This window comes from Schistocerca serialis, chromosome 3 (assembly GCF_023864345.2).
Source record: "Schistocerca serialis cubense isolate TAMUIC-IGC-003099 chromosome 3, iqSchSeri2.2, whole genome shotgun sequence".
NCBI lineage: Eukaryota > Metazoa > Arthropoda > Insecta > Orthoptera > Acrididae > Schistocerca > Schistocerca serialis.
In genome coordinates, this window is record NC_064640.1 from 869,194,611 (window position 1) to 869,211,424 (window position 16,814).

The following is a 16,814-nucleotide window of genomic DNA, read 5'->3' on the forward strand; positions in this document are numbered from 1 at the left end:
CCCACATGCATATCGCCGTCATCAATCCTGTGCACTATATCGTTACCGAATGTCTCTCGTGCAGCAATGATAGCGGCGCTGAGGGGTTGCCGCGTTTGAATTTTGTATGGATAGAGGTGTAAACTCTGGCGCATGAGACGATACGTGGACGTTGGCGTCATTTGGACCGCAGCTGCAACACGGCGAACGGAAACCCGAGGCCGCTGTTGGATCACCTGCTGCACTAGCTGCGCGTTGCCCTCTGTGGTTGCCATACGCGGTCGCCCTACCTTTCCAGCACGTTCATCCGTCACGTTCCCAGTCCGTTGAAATTTTTCAAACAGATCCTTTATTGTATCGCTTTTCGGCCCTTTGGTTACATTAAACCTCCGTTGAAAACTTCGTCTTGTTGCAGCAACACTGTGTTCTAGGCGGTGGAATTCCAACACCAGAAAAATCCTCTGTTCTAAGGAATAAACCATGTTGTCCACAGCACACTTGCACGTTGTGAACAGCACACGCTTACAGCAGAAAGACTACGTACGGAATGGCGCACCCACAGACTGCGTTGTCTTCTATATCTTTCACATCGCTTGTAGCGCCATCTGTTGTTGAAAATTGTAACTACTGTAATTTCGAAAGTTTGTCCGCCTGAAAATGTACTGTTGTCCCAAGCATATTGCAACAAACGGTGTATTTCTATCGCTGCTCGTTTAGTTTTTATTGCCGTTTCAAATATACCGGTCATTTTTGAAACACCCTGTAACTTCAATTTCACTACCGATTAGCGCTTGTAACTGGCGGTCGCCCTACCTTTCCAGCACGTTCATCCGTCACGTTCCCAGTCCGTTGAAATTTTTCAAACAGATCCTTTATTGTATATTGGCGTGACACCAAACGAAAGTACATGAAATTTACCTTTAAAAAAAAAAGGTATTGCGACCGATACTGGTTAATTTCTAGTCTTCTCATCAGCGCTAAACCTTTTACCAGGAATTTATTCATTACAAGAAACCTTAAGCGTCTACTTGGCGACGTACTGGAACGGAAAGGATCATTGACATCCATAAAAAGAGTGAAATAAGCCGCACAGCATGAAAAGTAAAAAGCCCTGAGGCTACTCCCTCAACCAGAAGACGGAAGATGAAAAGAGCGGAGAGTGCTTTCTCGTTCTCTGACTGCGCAGCCGGAAGGAGCCCTGGAGGATATTTGCTGCGTGACCCCACGGCTGCCTCGGAGAGTGCTGCGCCCCACAAAGAGGGGAAATTGCGTGTCGTAAAGCAGAGAGCCGCGTCGCCCTTTGGAGGAGGCGCCTCTGTTGCTACGGCAGCTGCCGCGGTTGAGTGCGCTGTGCTTTCTGGGACCAGCGGAACCGTAAACTTCACAGCCCGCCGTGTGATACCCGGCCCCGTTTTATAGCTTTCTCATCAGTTCTTCAATCTCGGGGCCTGTGTTTACGCCCGTAGAAACTTTCTCCATCAGAGTATCGGCAGCTGTGGTGTTCTTGCGCACATCTACAGGGTGGCGCACGAAATGTGTGACCATTTTGTTTTTGAATATAAACTTTATTGTCAATACAATCGGAAAGGAACACACACTGCAATGAAGAGCCGTCCATGGAGATTTGTTCTAGCTCAGCACATGCTCAATATGTCCCCCATTTCGTTTCCTAACTTCCTTCAAAAGAACACTGAAGTTTGTGATTACTTGTCTTCCGTACCTTTTTGTAACACCATGTATATGCAGGGTGTAACAAAAATGTACGACCAAACTTTCAGGAAACATTCCTCATACACAAATAAAGAAAAGATGTTATGTGGACATGTGTCCGGAAACGCTTAATTTCCATGTTAGAGCTCACTTTAGTTTCGTCAGTAAGTACTATACTTCCTCGATTTGGGCCAGTTGGCCCAATTGAAGGAAGGTAATATTGACTTCGGTGCTTGTGTTGACATGCGACTCATTGCTCTACAGTACTAGCATCGAGCACATCAGTACGTAGCATCGACAGGTTAGTTAGTGTTCATCACGAACGTGGTTTTGCAGTCAGTGCAATGTTTACAAATGCGGAGTTGGCAGATGCCCATTTGATGTATGGATTACCACGGGACAATAGCCGTGGCGTGGTACGTTTGTATCGAGACAGATTTCCAGAACGAAGGTGTCCCGACAGGAAGACGTTCGAAGCAATTGATCGGCGTCTTAGGGAGCACGGAACATTCCAGCCTATGACTCGCGACTGGGGAAGACCTGGATCAACGAGGACACGTGCAATGGCCGAGGCAATTCTTCGTGCAGTTGACGGTAACCCTAATGTCAGCGTCAGAGAAGTTGCTGCTGTAAAGGTAACGTTGACCACGTCACTGTATGGAGAGTGCTACGGGAGAACCAGTTGTTTCCGTACCATGTACAGCGTGTGCAGGCACTATCAGCAGATGATTGGCCTCCACGGGTACACTTCTGCGAATGGTGCATCCAACAATGTGTCAATACTCATTTCAGTGCAAATGTTCTCTTTACGGATGAGGCTTCGTTCCAACGTGATCAAATTGTAAATTTTCACAATCAACATGTGTGGGCTGACGAGAATCCGCACGCAATTGTGCAATCACGTCATCAACACAGATTTTCTGTGAACGTTTGGGCGGGCATTGTTGGTGATATCTTGATTGGGCCCCATGTTCTTCCACCTACGCTCATTGGAGCACGTTATCGTGATTTCATACGGGATACTCTACCTGTGCTGCTAGAACATGTGCCTTTACAAGTACGACACAACATGTGGTTCATGCACGATGGAACTCCTGCACATTTCAGTCGAAGTGTTCGTACGCTTCTCGACAACAGATTCGGTGACCGATGGATTGGTAGAGGTGGACCAATTCCATGGCCTCCACGCTCTCCTGACCTCAACCCTCTTGACTTCCATTTATGGGGGCATTTGAAAGCTCTTGTCTACGCAACCCCGGTACCAAATGTAGAGACTCTTCGTGCTCGTATTGTGGTCAACTGTGATACAATACGCCATTCTCCAGGGCTGCATCAGCGCATCAGGGATTCCATGCGACGGAGGGTGGATGCATGTATCCTCGCTAACTGAGGACATTTTGAACATTTCCTGTAACAAAGTGTTTGAAGTCACGCTGGTACGTTCTGTTGCTGTGTGTTTCCATTCCATGATTAATGTGATTTGAAGAGAAGTAATAAAACGAGCTCTAACGTGGAAAGTAAGCGTTTCCGGACACATGTCCACATAATATATTTTCTTTCTTTGTGTGTGAGGAATATTTCCTGAAAGTTTGGCCGTAATACTTTTATTATTGTGTTAGAATTTTAACGTAGCGTTATACCTCTTAATAAGTAGATTATGACAGAATTTGAAAGTTTTAAATTCGGCCAGTAATCATGTGAAATTATGAAAATCAAAGTTTTGTTGACGATGGAAGCCATTTGGTAGGCTATCTGCAACCAGAACCGGAATCTAGGTTCCCCAATACTCGCTTTGTAATATAAGCTATCACTTAAATACTTTCTTGTTCCAATCACGAATGCCGAGCAAGAAGTAAGATTGTTGGTAAGTCTCAGTTAAAGCTCAAATTTATGTGACTTTAACGCCATGACTATCTTCCATGATACATCGAAAAGAATGTATTATGTTGCTTGGCTCTGCCTGGAGCTCCTCCTGAAATATAATGCCTTTTTTGTAGGCTAGTCGAGATAAACGTTTCGGTGACGCTCTCGTACATACTAAACAAACCAGTGAAGAAACGTGTTGTTCTTCTTTGGATCCACTACATTCCTCCTCGTTACTGGCCCGGCTGATGAGCAATACTCAAGAATCGTGAACAAGATGTTTGGTCGATGGGTCTTAGTCAGACACCTGTTTTTCTTACCAGTTTCTTTATGTGCACATTCCGCTTTTAATCTCCCTGGCCACATACTTATACATGTTTTGCTTTTTGATTGTTTTAAGTGACTGATAGTACATTTTGTAATCGAACACTCATGGCTACCTCGCTCAGCATGGCTGCCAAATTTATGATCCTCCTTAACCTACTGTTCTCTTTTGATTGACAGATCCTTAACCTATTTTCCTGCTAAGTGGATTATGAACCACTGGGGTTCACATATGAACCCCTGGGGATAATCTGTCCTTCCAAGAAACCCCCCCAGCCCTCCCCCTCCTCCTCCGCCTCCCAATCCTCCCCCTCCTCCCCTCCCCCTCCTCCTCCCCCTCCCTATTCCTCCTCCACCTTCTCCTCCCCCATTTCTCCGGGAACTCCCCTTGCCAATACAGGTACACTTCCAAGCCTGAGTTATTCGAATAGCCCATCCCACTCTATCAATTTGATTGACTAATTAATTAAATAGATCGATTAATTAACTGATTCCTCTTTGAGAATCCCTCAGTCCTCCCATCCCTCCCCCACCTGGAAATTGGCAGGAAAAAGACGCAGTTGATTGGCCATTTGGCTGGAAATGGAATATTGCTTAAACCATTGTTTGTTGTTGGTGGACAAGGCAATGTGTGGAATATCGTTATTTACACAATTTGTTGGATATAAGGCAGTGTTTGAAATATAGTTCAGTAATTTATTTAAAGAATTTGTCAGGAAACTGACTGCATGGAATACTGTTTATTTAACAATTGTAGGTGACAAGGCGGTTTGGAATATGTTAAAAGTCACGGCACTTTTTTATTCTGATCACGCAAGGAAACTCTGAGTGGCCTGTGATTATATTTGCTGCTAGAGTCAGGAATGTTAAAGCACTTTTTTTTGCTTTTCAAAGCACACTGGCGTTCAAGCACAGACAGCAAAATCAGAACAATTGTAGATCTATTAGTTTATGAGATATTTAGAAACCCTCAATACATTGTGAAAAAAAACACAGACACACAGCCGATCGGATGTCTAAAATATTGTCCTAGAATTCGAAGCACTGTCCTACAGACGAGAAAAATGGCTGGAATTTTCGGTGAACTCTCGACGTCCTACAAATACTGGTCTGGAGATGTTCTGAAGCCACAATGGTGGGCGTGGCACAGCATCCCAGCTACCCGAACTAGAGGAGGCTGGTGTGCCTTGACATGTATCTGAGCACTCGAACAAAGAAGATGTCACGTGACTTTCTGACGTCACAGAACTGTCCATAACTATCTTGCTCTGCCCCCCATCTTGTTCAAACCAGTTTGTGGAGACTCCAATGGCCCCCACAAATTTCGATGTCAAAAATAGCGTGAAATAATTCATTTGCACTACCCTATCAAATTAATTGTTTAAGAATTTACAGGAGTCAAATAGATTGCTTTAAACACTCATCTCCACCTAGCGATGATCCTTCTTCGTAATAAAACATATTTTCAACGCTAGAGTATCACAAGCAAACATTAGACAAATCAAGTGATGAAATTTCCGCAACAAATAGATCGTAGTGCTAAATACACAACTGACCCTTAAAATTGTTACACCACGAAGATGACGTGCTACAGACGCGAAATTTAACTGACAGGAAGAAGATGCTGTGATATGCAAATGATTAGCTTTTCAGAGCATTCACACAAGGTAGGCTCCGGTGGCGACACCTACAACGTGCTGATATGAGAAAAGTTTCCAACCGATTTCTCATACACAAACAGTAGTTGACCAGCGTTGCCCGGTGAAGCGTTGTTGTGATGCCTCGTGTAAGGAGGAGAAATGCGTACCATCACGTTTCTGACTTTAATAAAGGTCGGATTGTAGCCTATTGCGATTGCAGTTTATCGTATCGCGACATTGCTGCTCGTGTTGGTCGAGATCCAATGACTGTTAGCAGAATATGGAATCGGTGGGTTCAGGAGGGTCATACGGAACGCCGTGCTGGATCCCAATGGCCTCGTACCACTAGCAGTCGAGATGACAGGCATCTTATCCGCATGGCTGTAACGGATCGTGCAGCCACGTCTCCATCCCTGAGTCAACAGATGGGGACGTTTGCAAGACAACAACCATCCGCACGAACAGTTCGACGACGTTTGCAGCAGCATGGACTACCAGCTCGGAGACCATGGCTGCGGTTACCCTTGACGCTGCATCACAGACAGGAGCGCGGGCGATGGTGTACTCAACGACGCACCTGGGTGCACGAATTGCAAAACGTCATTTTTTGGATGAATCCAGGTTCTGTTTACAGCATCACGATGGTCGCATCCGTGTTTGACGACATCGCGGTGAAGGCACATTGAAAGCGTGTATTCGTCATCGCCATACTGGTGTATCACCCGGCGTGATGGTATGGGGTGCCGCTGGTAACACGTCTAAGTTACCTCTTGTTCGCATTGACGGCACTTTAAACAGTATACGTTAAATTTCAGATGTGTTAGGATCCGTGGCTCTACCCTTCATGCGATCCCTGCGCCGCGCGGGATTAGCCATGCGGTCTAAGGCGCTGCAGTCATGGACTGTACGGCTGGTCCCGGCGGAGGTTCGAGTCCTCCCTCGGGCATGGGTGTGTGTGTTTGTCCTTAGGGTAATTTATGTTAAGTTGTGTGTACGCTTAGGGACTGATGACCTTAGCAGTTAAGTCCCATAGGATTCCACAAATATTTGAACATTTTTTTGCGATCCCTGCGAAACCCTCCATTTCAGCAGGATAATGCACGACCGCATGTTGCAGTTCCTGTACGGGCCTTTCTGGATACAGAAAATGCTCGACTGCTGCCCTGGCCAGCACATTCTCCAGATCTCTCACCAATTGAAAACGTCTGGTCAATGGTGGCCGAGCAACTGGCTCGTCACAATACGCCAGTCACTACTCTTGATGAACTGCGGTATCGTGTTGAAGCTGCATGGGCAGCTGTACCTGTAAATTCCATTCAAGCTCTGTTTGACTCAATGCCCAGGCGTTTCAAGGCCGTTATTATGGCCTGAGGTAGTTGTTCTGGGTACTGATTTCTCAGGATCTATGCACCAAAATTGGGTGAAAATGTAATCACATGTCAGTTCTAGTATAATATATTTGTCCAATAAATACCCGTTTATGATCTGCATTTCTTCTTGGTGTAGCAATTTTAATGGCCGGTAGTGTATATCCGAAGTCTTGTATGCACCGACATTTGAGAGCACTATCACACTCCTCCAAGACAACGCTTCGACTAGACATATCTCGTGGAAAAGTCCTACCGATCACACAAGCTCGTGACCGCGAAGCATGCATGCACCGTCTGCCGACTGCAGGGTAGACTTGTCCGCCGCGGCTGGCAGGGCCGCACCCGTGACGGTCATACTGGCAGCTGCACGCCCATCCCCCGCCATTCACACAGCCAACTACCAAACGCTCAGAGGCAAGAGCGACTGTCAGCAAGCATTTACAAGGGGGGCAAAATCGTCCAATGCAAACATCTGTCACATTGAATCTTCTCACGCAATACACACGTTCGCTTCCTTCGCCACTCACTCAACACACTGGTCACTTCACCAGCCCCAGCTGCTGTGGGCAAGATGAGACAGGTAGGCGCATCCATCGTACCTTACCGCCTATCACAGGCTGAGCTAATCCCCGGTTTCTGGTCACCGAAGCCTTGTGACCACTCCTGCCGCCAGTCGCAGTTGCAGCTTGGGTTTATATAGTAGCTCTAACCAATTCCACCCCGACATAGACACCTCCCCCCCCCCCCCCCCCCCCTCCCCGCTTCCCCAGTTTAAAAAATCCACTTCACGCAATCTGAGACAGCGATGCTGTTGACCACAGACCACGAATTTCTCACGTGAAATGTATATTTGCCCCTTTTATACCAGTTACTTTCGGAGACAGAAGAAATCAGGGCATACACGCGCTTGATAAAGTATCACAAGCTGCGATATTGTCGCGAATTAAACAGTGACCCGCATATACAATAAGTTTCAGTTAATTTACTTCTACGGTCACAAATATTTTGTTAACAAATTGCCAGTTTCGGACTATAATGACCATCATTAGATCTGTTTTTATAAAAACAAAGTCCTAATGTACTGCAGCGTTAGTGGCATCGTCAAATGTTCAATGCAGAATCAGCACCAGCATCGTCAAATATATATATATATATATATATATATATAACATCAGATCGTCAAATATATATAAATAACATCGTATGATGTTATTTATATATATTTGAAGATGTTGGTGTTGATTCTGCATCATATGATGTTATTTATATATATTTGACGATGCTGCTGCTGATTCTGCATTTAACATTTGACGGTGCCACTATGGCTGCAGTACATTAGCACTTTGTTTTTATAAAACAGATCTGATGATGGTCATTATAGACCGAAATCGGTAATCTGTTAGCAAAAAGTTTGTGACCATTGACGTAAATTAAAGGAAACTTATCGGTAAAGTATCGTTACTTGTTGTGAAAATCCTGTAAGAGTACGGCATAGGCTATATTTTCTCTAAGTATTCTGTCATCTGGTAAAAAAAAAAAACTCTTCTAATCATCTTAATATCTGATATGTCATGCATCACAGGACTAGAATATTAAACTCATTTTTGGCTCATGACGGAGCGCTAAGATCTACCTTTGTCACAGGATGCCTCCTAAATTTGGAACTCACTTGAAGTAACCAAATGCTTCGCCACATACGAAGTCTCTTAATGCGACATCACAGAGAAGTTTAAATACTATATATACTTTATAAATTCAGTAATACATCTGATTTTATTACGACTGTCTTCTCTGTGTAGGTGGGAGATTCGTTAAAAGATATCGCCCCAACGAAAAAACGTCTGATTACCGTCCCTGCCCCGCGAATCATGTCCGTGGTACCATAGACATTGCCCCCACCCACCAGGCAGCACGTCACTGATTTCAAATTAATAGGATAATTAATTAAATTGATTATGAGTCACTTTGGATGGCGAGTAATTTTTTTCCAGCAGTCAGATTACACTCTCCAGGTAGCTGAAATGGGAATCCCTGGAGGGAGGACCATGTTCTGTTCGAGCAACACTATTGATAACTGATATTTTAAGCTGACCGCTGAAAGATTCTACATCCGGCAACATACATTTTGCCTAAGGGATGCTCTTTAAAAACACTGTCACAAAAACTGTGTTACTGTCACCCTGCATAAAAGCAGTTTTGGTTCTACAGGTACACACAAGAGTCGCTGACGATATCCATGTTGAGAACTATATATGCTTTATAATTGAGGTATGGTATTGGTACCACTTTGGCGTCCATGGAACGCGCAACAAGCGACCACCCTCAGACTAGCGCGTCAGGCTTACAGCAGCAGCACTGGGAGTGGTCGCCGCAAAAAAATGGCTCTGAGCACTATGGGACTTAACATCTATGGTCATCAGTCCCCTAGAACTTAGAACTACATAAACCTAACTAACCTAAGGACATCACACACATCCATGCCCGAGGCAGGATTCGAACCTGCGACCGTAGCAGTCGCACGGTTCCGGACTGAGCGCCTAGAACCGCTAGACCACCGCGGCCGGCTGGTCGCCGCAGCCAGGCTGCTCCCACTGGCCTGATCCTGTAGTGTCTAACATTCTGCGTGGTGTCTGTTTGTTAGGTTAGGTTAGGTTAGTGTTGTTTAACGTCCCGTCGACAACGAGGTCATTAGAGACGGAGCGCAAGCTCGGGTTAGGGAAGGATGGGGAAGGAAATCGGCCGTGCCCCTTCAAAGGAACCATCCCGGCATTCGCCTGAAACGATTTAGGGAAATCACAGAAAACCTAAATCAGGATGGCTGGAGACGGGATTGAACCGTCGTCCTCCCGAATGCGAGTCCAGTGTGCTAACCACTGCGCCACCTCGCTCGGTGTCTGTTTGTTCTAAGTCGTGTCTCCCTACCACTTTCGCGCAACGACGCTCTGAGCGTGTTTTTTAGGGAATTGACTAGTTTGAACCTGGGACCTGTTGCTGGTAAGGAGACGCCAGACCACACATGACATATAGAATTCAGAAGAGTTCAGTGAGACTAGCGATAATATAACCAAATACTTAATGATTTCAGCGTCAGCTCCACTGCACTCCCTGTAAAAGAATCTTAACACTAACTAAATTTAGTGGAAGGGGTTCAAGGCTTTCCTATTTTTAGTTAGCTGGTAAAATAACGTCGAAAAAGCAGTTAAGTTTACCATTGGAAATTTTATTCTACGCACAAAACATTCTTTATAAATTGCACTATTGATAAAAGGAAATATTTTAATACAGGATGATAAAAAACCAACTGCGTTCAACAAAAATGTGAACGAATATTCCCTGAGTGGGTTTCCAAGTTCTACAATGGATCGAAGGATGACCTATGTCATATCACATCTATAATCTAGGTTTAAAATAATATTCACAAAAGAGAAAACTATCAAAATGGTCTACAGTGACCCTCAATTATCTTTAATTACTTATCTAACTTGTCGTAAATTACAGTGGCTGATGTGGCTTCTCAATAATCAAATCATCGCATTTCAGATTTTAACTTACGTAGCAAATGTGAATACCATGAGCTTTAATTGACGATCGACACTAGTATTACGCAAAAAGGGGGTGTAATAGATGAGACTCCTGCAGTTCTGAGTGAAACTTTATGCGCTGTTATGCGGCATCGCGTGCGTTCATTACCTTGTCGTTGGTTAGGCAGTGTCAGGGGGCGGCGGGCGACGCAGCTCCATACAGCTCGCCGTCTCGGAAGCAACTCTCTCCTAACTTCTCCTCACTACAATTTACCGAAGTTGGTTTAAAAAAAAAACTCTCTGGCTGTGTTTTCATCTGACATATCAGGGTCTCAATGTTAACCTTAAGCTCCGCCTACAAAAATTCTGTCTATGCAATGAGAAACGTTATACTTTTCGTGGTGGGGCAATGTTTTTAACGTTTGCAACGTAACAGAGACGCGAGAAAGTCTCACGCTAAAACTTGCAGCTGGTGTGGCCCTTTTAGTGTTATCGTAAGATCTATACTGTTCTTCTGGAGGGCTCTATCTTTTAACATGGGCTGGGGGGGGGGGGTGGTCCTGGCGGTTAGCTGGCGACGTGGGTGTCCGTCCCTTATTGTAGGGCCTTCTAGCTTAACACGGTTCTGCTCTCGGCTTCTGTTCTCGTTTCTCCCCTCGGAACTGCGTCTGTCTCACGGTGGGAAGGTATGACATGCATTTAGGCATTCTTGTGTTAGTCTGTGGTATTCCATTTGCTCACTCGTTACTCGTATTACTTTGGTTAATTTAATGTCACGATTTATTCGGAGCTATGTGACATACTGCTGGATTTGCTTATCATGTCAGGGTTTTCATGGAAGGTGTTGGATTTGCCTGACACCTTACAAGTGCAGCCTTATCCTCCTCCTCAACCTCGTCAGAATCACCAACCTCACAAGGTATGTTAGTATCGTCGCTTACCTCTGTCTACCTCACCAACTCCATCATCAACAGGATGGACCACATCATCCTGTAATAGTAGTAGTAGTAATAGAGATAATCCTGTGGCTAGCATCTGTTCCCTCTCCTATCCTTTTAGTGAAGGAGATCGGGTCAGTGACACGATAAACGATGCCATCAACCTGCATCACATCGAATGAAGCGGTACCGGTTGATGTGCGAGCGGATTTTCCGTTGCCATATTACGCAGTTCTGTCTATTCACGTGTCCTTGAAGATGGAAATGGGCTTCGTCTTTCCACAGAACTTTCCGTGCCCATTCATTTTCCACGTCCATACAAGTAAGGCATTTTAGAGAAAACATTTGTCTTACTGGTAGGTCACCAAGAAGCAATAACTGAAAATGGAGAGTTTTGTACGGATAGCAATGCAGGCTGTTTCGTAGAATTCTATCCGTGCTCAAAGGAATTTTCAAAGTTCGGGCAATTTGTCCTGTAGTACATGTTTCCACCCCACCTCACGACCCCTTTCCAATGCTGTGGCCATATCTTCTACAGGCCGCGGATCAATTGTTTTCCTCCCTCTGTCACATTGCACTTCAACAGAAGTTGTCTTTTTGAAGTTCGTAATCATTTTCTCCCGATTCTTAGCAGTCATCATACCGACGCCTTTTCTCATACCCTTGAATATCCAGAACTTCTGCAGCGCTGCTGGCGCATAGGCACCGTTCTTGTGAAAGAGCTTTACCAGCAGCACGCGATACTGCATTGAGATAATCATGCCAAGCAGCTGAGACGCAACCTGGGGAACAGCCGTGACTCCACATCTTTTATTTAGCATATTCTGCCTCTTACAACGCCATCTATTGGTAAAATTTTCGTGAATTTTTTTCTATGTTATTTTCCCATTCTTTGATGATATTCCGTTCAAATTTGACGTCATTCTGAACAGTTGTTCCTTACAGCATTCTGAAACTGGAACTTTAATTATAATCACCCTGTACTTCCTGATGACGCACAACTTAAAAATAATTGTAGTGTAATACCCACAAACACACAAAGAGACCCAGTCGTTGGAATCAGTCACCATCGTAAAGTATGTGGGACTACGTGTCTGGGAGGATTTCAGGTGCATCAGACGTGAGGAAGGCACATGACATACTGAGTTTTATCAGAAAACGTCTAATGGAGCTTAGCCTACCCACGGAGTAGCGGGCCGGCTTGTGTGGCCGAGCGGTTCTAGGCGCTTCAATCGGGAACCGCGAAACCGCTAGGGTCGCAGGTTCGAATCCTGCCTCGGGCATAGATGTGTGTGATGTCCTTAGATTAGTTAGGTTTAAGTAGTTCTAGGGGACTCATGACCTCAGGTATTAAGTCCCATAGTGCTCAGTGCCATTTGAACCATTTTTTTTAACGGAGTAGCCGAAGACAACCTTCCAAACCTTCGTTTTACGAATTCTGCGGTATTGTTTGCTTGAGAAACTTCGGGTGTATACGCGGGGTGTCTGACTACTATAAGCACAAACGAGAGAAGGAACCGAATCATACATGGTGCGTGCATGATGGTGCACCGCAGACTTTCATGTGGTTGTTCAGGAATACGTAGCACGAATCTTATACATCTACATAGATACTCCGCAAGCCACCGTAGGGTGCGTGGCGGAGGGTATCCTGTACCACTACTTGTCGTTTCCTTTCCTGTTCCACTGACAAACAGAGTGAGGAAAAAACGACTTTCTGCATGCCTCCGTATGAGCCTTAATTCCTCGTACCTTATCTTCGTGGTCCTTACACGAAATGTACTTTGGCGGCAGTAGAATCATGCTGCAGTCAGCTTCAGATACCGGTTCTCGAAATTTTCTAAATTTGGTATGTATAAACGATCTTGTCTCCAATAGTTTGGGCTATTTCCTGATATTGTACATGAGACATTATAATTTGCATACATTAGCAAAAAGTATAAGAACGGATGGTACTTATTTACTAATGATACTTCCCGGTGTCAAGATATCGAACGAACGACATAAGAGGAAAGTGATTGTGATCTTAATCCTTCAGATACCATGTGTAACGAAAAGATGTTAGGTGAACTGAGAAGAAAATTGGTTATGTTAATTCCATGATCGTTTATTTTAGCGTTCATTAATGTGTGTTCGTCTTATCTGCAAGACAGGAAAACAATGCCCACTTGCGTTCGTATCTTTTTAGTTTACTGAAACGCTTTCGTGAATGCAATTAGAGTGTCAGGTGAAAAAATACTAATAATATAAGAAAAAATTTAGTTTACAAGATAGCTTGAAGTGTAATATTACTATACGAAGTATAAAAATGCCCCTTTCACATACCGACTTCGCACATGCCTGAGAAACAGAGCATTACTGCAGTACTGCAGTTCTAGAAATCGCTAGTGTTTCCTGCTATGGTTCGCTGCGGTACGAGCTAGGGTGGTCGTGATCAGATACAGCAAGAGGTAATAAATGTCACTGGACTGTCTAATATTGTGAGTCAACGGTCGTGAGATATTAGAAGAGAACGATAAGTTAGTGGAAGGGAAACTAAAAACAAAAAGAAAAATATTACTCCATATTTTCTGCAGACGACTTCGTGAATGTGTTTTCTGTGGTCTGATTGGCGTAAGGTGAGTCTCATTAACAACAGGACTCTGTAGTGCCAGAAATCAATTATGGGAGGACATCATGCAACACGATATGAACTTAATATTTTAAGCTGAATCCAATTTTATTAGAGATTCTTTTACATTCATCCGATATCATATTTAATGCATCTGACGGAATCTCTGAAGACGAGATCGCAAACTTGCCCTAGGTAGCATGTATACGCCACCTGATTTCCGATTGTAATTTGTCCCTATTACGTCGATCTATTGTGTTTTTCTGGTGTAAATTTCTGAGAATTTTTTTAATGATATTTTTCTGGTCGATGGTGCTGTATAATTTCGGTCACGGAATTGTTTTGGATGATTTTAGTAACGTATTTACCCAACTTACAACAACTGAATCTGACTTTCGACATTAAGCGTAGAATGTTTCACTAGAGTTGCAAATATGCGTTTGGGATTTGGGCGAGCTAAATGTCCTTGAGACCACCATCGAAATGTTTGTATGGACCAGGAGCTTGGTATTACATGATGTTCCGTGACACAAACGAGATTTTTTTTTAAAATTATCATGTAATCAATCAACGAACGTTGATTACGTTAAATAGCTTACGCACTCATGAGTATGTGTGCAGCGAGCGATTTTATTCGGTACTTGACATTTTCTTATATTTGCATTACAATTAACAAGCGTGGAAAACGGTCCGTTGAAGAAGTTACCCCCGCCATGATTTTGTTAAGTTACGAAACACTTATTGTTCTAGTGTATAAGTGCTTCTTAATAAGCAGCTCTGCATTAAACTTACTCCGTGGTGGATGTATAAAAAGGCTTCTATAACTATTGCCATACCGTAATATAAAAAGGACACCTCAATAGTGAATACAAATGTCAGCCAAGAGATGAACTTTGAAGTGCCGTAGAAGTCAATGCTGATATTTTATGTATAAATGTCAGAAGGTAAACAAATTCACATTTCAATTGCTTCGGGATAATTTCATGTTGTCAGTAACAAGTTCCTACCGTTTTATAAATATTCTTTTGTTTACAATGAAAGAATACCTCAGGATCCAATTAGGAAGATTCGTTCGTAGCTTTTTGGATAAAAGGTGAAAACTTCAGTTGAATTCTTCGGAAGCGAGGAAACTGAAATGTCAGATTATTTGTTATTATAAATGATTTTAGATAAGACTGAAAGATGAAATCGCACCATGTAAATGAATATCTGAGATGCTGAAAGGAAAGAATCCACTGCGGTGTGTTTTTGTCGTCGGTTCAAACTAAAATTTCATCGACCTTTACAAAAACGACATCATTTAGATCACGACGTAACGTCCGCTTACTAACAAAGTGGGCTATTGAAAATTAAAGATGAATCTTCTCGTATGTCGCTGCGATGTTTTCTGTTTTGCAATGTAATCGTTATCCCAATAGGCGCAGTCGTTTACCCATTTACAGTAATAGCAAAGGGCAACGTGATTTTCCTGCGCAGCCAGAATTTGCCGTACAGAAGCTCAGTTTTTCATCTTGTTATTCGTTCCTTCAGTTTTGTTCGCTCAGTCTTTGCCAGAAATGTACACAATATCATCATAATTTTAATAATGAGATGATAAGCAAAGACAACGGGCGCAGATCAGGACTAGCTAATAGTTAACATAAAAGTTTTTTGGGTATGACACTGCGTCATGTTGTAAAAAACTGTTACTGGTGAAAGCCAACGTTTCGGCCACGGTTACAAGTGGCCCCCTTGTGACTGTACACGTTATTGGGGTGCTTTTTGCTGCCCAGAGCCACTTATATTTTGTCATGACTGTTCCAATGAAAATGACTTTAGGTCATAAAAAAGTTGAAATAACTGATCTCTTAAGGTGGAAGGAATGGGAAACTGAAATGGAGTAGGTTACTGTGGTGGAAGGAGTGGGGAACTGCTGTTGTCTATTGCTTCTTGCAATCTGGGCCATGACTGGTAGTCAGATCACAATTCAGATCAATTTGATGTTAAACCGCCCCTAATAAATCCTGAGAGAAATCTCTCTAATCCATAGATATTATAAAAACGGATGTTTGTGTGTATTCATGCACGTACGCTGTCCAGTCACAATAGTCAGAACAACTGTCAAAAGTCTGAATAACCACCTTCTGCAGCGTGGACTGCTTCGAGACAAGTTGGCGTGGAGATAGCTGTAAATAAAATAGCGTCACATGTTTGGTCGTAGTAGACACAGACCTCCCTTCAGCTGTTAGTGGTCTTCTTTTGCCGTTCGGACTGTAGGGCCCAGAGGCTCTCGTGCGCCTCGATCCTCTCGGCATCTTGATGCTTGGCGACTCCAGAATCTTTGGCTCCGCGTAGCCTGAGAGTCTCTTATACACTTTTATCCTAAATTAAAGCAACAAACCGGTATTTCCCCGTCCTGTGTTTAATTCACGCTATAATCACACAAACTATCAACAATGTCGGTACGATCGTGTCCTGTACGGAAGTTGGCATCTCCGTCAACGGGAAACCACTCCAACTATGACGCCAGGGCACCTACCAAACGGAGTAGTTTTTGCCAGGTAGTTTCACTTCCACAATCGCTGTGTACACAGTCACAGACAGTGTAGTATAGCACAGGCAAGACATCTAGCAGACTCTCTTCAGTGGGGGCCGTAGGAAGAATGGAAGCAGGACAGTCGCAAATTCATCATGAATCGTTCTGTTTCCAGAATGAGATTTTCACTCTGCAGCGGAGTGTGCGCTGATATGAAACTTCCTGGCAGATTAAAACTGTGTGCCGGACCGAGACTCGAACTCGGGACCTTTGCCTTTCGCGGGCAAGTGCTCTACCAACTGAGCTACCCAAGCACGACTCACGCCCCGTCCTCACAGCTTTA